This window comes from Propithecus coquereli, unplaced genomic scaffold, assembly GCF_000956105.1.
Source record: "Propithecus coquereli isolate 6110/MARCELLA unplaced genomic scaffold, Pcoq_1.0 Scaffold156, whole genome shotgun sequence".
Lineage (NCBI taxonomy): Eukaryota > Metazoa > Chordata > Mammalia > Primates > Indriidae > Propithecus > Propithecus coquereli.
Genome location: NW_012140080.1, coordinates 2,681,271 through 2,684,620, shown reverse-complemented (window position 1 = coordinate 2,684,620; position 3,350 = coordinate 2,681,271). Strand labels below are relative to the sequence as shown.

The window sequence follows — 3,350 nt, the reverse complement described above, 5'->3', positions numbered from 1 at the left end:
TTTCTAGTGGTCTTTGTAAGAGTGTAGAAGCATTCCTTCTTTGATAATGTTAAATTTGTAAGTTTCAGGTGACATGTGAAACCTTTTTTAAGATTTTTCTCAAAGTTTTGAAAAGCTATTAGCCAGGATCATGGTGTAATAAGACATAACGTTTTTCCTTTAAAAAATTTAAGTGCGTGTGTAGAGTTAAGAAGCTGTTGTACATTTATGATTTAATAAAATAATTCTAAAGGAAATTGTGTAATTATAGACTTTTTATTTTAAATAAGTTAAGGAGGGGGTAGTATAATTAAGGTCCGTTGCAAAGTTGTTGTATATTTGTATAAGATAAATGCTGGTCAGATATAAGTGTGTTGTCTGCAATTCATCAGGATTAAATTATGTAGTTAACTTAAGGGATATCTCTGCAAGGAGAAACACCTTTTTAGATCTTTTAGATGCTGCTTCTTCAATGCAAGGAAAGGAAATAACCCCAGCGAGGTACTCTTCAGGGACACAGGTCTAGTACAAGAGAACTCTTGACACGGCTACTAAGTTCAGCCAGTCTTAAAAAACTGCGCTGTTTCTACCAAGCTTTAACTACAGTAGTTTATAAGGATGCCAACGAAAGCTGAGGGTGTAGAGCAAAATAGTTCTAAGCTTCAGTTAAACTTCTTTAGGTAAGATCTTATTTACTTTTCCTTTCTTAATTTTCCTCCCTAAAAGATAAACTAATACTCTTCAATGGTCTTTCAGTATAGTGGTTCTTTATGTAGTTTAACATAGCTATAAATTGAGTTTAACAATTTATAAACTCAAGAGAATTTTTTAAACCCTGTTTTCCAATCTGTCATTTACTTAAATTATTTTGGTTGTTTTTCCCTTTTTTTCCTTCTTTCCCATCCCCTCCCCCCTCCATGAAGATTCAGGTGCTTAACATATCATTTTTTTCCCTGCTGGAATTTTAGCATTGATATGAGCCATGGACAAGTATATTCTGCTGCCACAAAGACTGTAAAGTGCTTCATTTCAACAGCTGAGGCAAGCCAAGTGATCATTAATAAAGCTTTTCTTGGTTCCTTCAGTGGTGTTGGTAGTAAAATGGTAGGTAAAAGTTAGGCTGCAAATTCAATAAATCATGAGATTTCCCATCGTTACATCCTTGTGTATTCACATATCTCGGATCAAGCATTTCGAGTCAATCAGGGGTTTTTATTAAAATAAAGACATTTGTTCTATTACTTTATGGTTCTAGCTTTACATGCTTATCACCAGGCTGAAAGAAAAGGTAGGGGCAAAATGGTTGAATCTACTTTCAGATAATAGTTTATGCTTATGAGTAAAGTTCTGCATTATAAATCTTGTATGTATCCCATACTAAATAGTTGGGTTTAAATGTAGTAATTCTTGCCCAGTGTCCTACCCTGAAGAAAGATAATAGGTTGGCTGCCGAAGTTCATTTCTTAAACTAAATATCAATGGAGTTTCATTGCCTGGCTTTATTGCCTTTTCAGGAATGTGATATTCAGGGCTTACTCCACTGTATGCACCAGTGAGTCTTCTTTGATCCTAAGACCACCACTGAAGTTATTTAGGTTCTTTGGACAAACATGATAAACTTCTTCAGATACTTTTTTTTTCCTTTGGCAGGAAGGTGTCTTGCTGCAGGTAACTAATGAAGAAGTGGTCAACCACAGAGTCTTCAAGAAATAAGAAATTCTGTACCATCTGAAAGTAGTTCTTGTTGGTGCCTTCATTTAAAAAGCACTCTTTAAGATAAAAGGGAAATGTTTTCTGATAAAACAAATCTTCATTTAGTTCAGGTTCTTGATAGAAAACAATTACAAAATGAGTGTTGTTTGTAAAACAGTAACATCAAATCAGCTAGAGAGATAAATGTATCATGTTTTAAGTTAGGTTTTGTGAGTAGATACATTAAAATTCTATTTTAAAGTTTATAAAATAAATACTTTTGTATCTAAATACTTGGTGTAATGTTTACACATAATGTGTCAATCTTGTTCTACGAACATACAGTTGTCTAAAACATTGCTATCCCCTATATTTTTAAAGCAGTTTCACAAAGCTATGCATATTTACATTTTCTTTCAATATTAATAGACAAATGAGAGGAAGAGCATTGTGGACATTATTGGCTGTCCCTAATAAAATGCTATTCTTTATGCACTGTATATTCAGCGTTTGAATACTGCTGCAGTTTACTGTCTTTACCCTGTATATTTAACATTGCTGGTGGTGTTTTGAAATCATGAATTTTAAATTAACCAGCTAGAGTGGTCCAAAGTAACTGGCTATATGCAAAGCACTAAAAGTCTCTCATACTAGTTTGTCAGATGTCAGTTCTTTTGCATTTTACACTTAGATGAATATCAGTGATCATCTTTTTAAAAGGTTAAACTTGGATAAAATTTAATAGTCTTTCCTGTTTGGACATTTACCTGAAATCAGAGAAACCAGAAAAATAAAGGCAAAGTTAACTGACTTTTCAATTACAGTTTATTTTGATAATAGGTATCTCACAGGTAAGTCAGACTAATGGCTATGAGCTATTTTCTGTTTGAAATAGTAGCTACATCCATCACTGTTGCATGAACACTTCAAAGTTAATTTTGAAGGTTTAAAAATGTCTAGCACAAAGAAGTTGAACTTTGAAGAAGTTGATGATGTACCACTTCAAGTGTCTAACTCAACTAGCAAGGTCAAGGGAATGTTACAAATAATAGGGAAAGATTGAGTAATACACAATAGGCTGAAATGAACTGGTTTATGAAGATAAGGGTTCACTAATACGCAGCTAATGTTGGATATTAAACAGATTTCCTGTGTGTATTGATCTTTTTCCTTAGAAATTGAATTTAAGGTATTGATTTTTTTTTTTTTATAACCTGGGACACTAAAGAAAACCTTGTGTATTGCTATTATTACCTCAATACTTAAAGCACTTGAGAGCAACATATTCTTCAGCATCTGGAACGTGGTGATTCTGGCTAAAAACTCTGAGGTGGCAGTCACAAAAAATCTTAGTTGGGGTTGGAAATTAACATTCAAGATGACATACCAACAGGGATGGCTGTTATCTTCCCTCAGTGAATGATTCAAGAAAGTAACAGAAAATTACCAAACATGACTACACTTTGGAAGTCACACTGTCTTATATTCTAATGATCACACTATGTGGGAGGGTTCTACTCATTGACATAGATGGTTTTTGAAGCCGGTAACCACACTCAGGAGTGCTTGTTCCTAGGTTTTTATGTGTTTCGATGAAACTGGGTTTTTCACCTATAAGGTTTTTATAGCCAAATTTGGTGTAAGAACCTAGTTTGGACCTACTGAATATTTTAGGTATT

At 33.6% G+C, this 3,350-nt stretch overlaps 1 long non-coding RNA gene across 1 annotated transcript; it reads left to right on the top strand.

Moving 5' to 3' along the window:
* Window positions 1-4: 4 nt before the first annotated feature.
* LOC105807349 lies at window positions 5-1,962 on the top strand. Its single transcript, XR_001137320.1, has 2 exons — window positions 5-1,083; window positions 1,630-1,962. It is a non-coding gene; the product is annotated as an uncharacterized LOC105807349 (long non-coding RNA).
* Window positions 1,963-3,350: the final 1,388 nt, after the last annotated feature.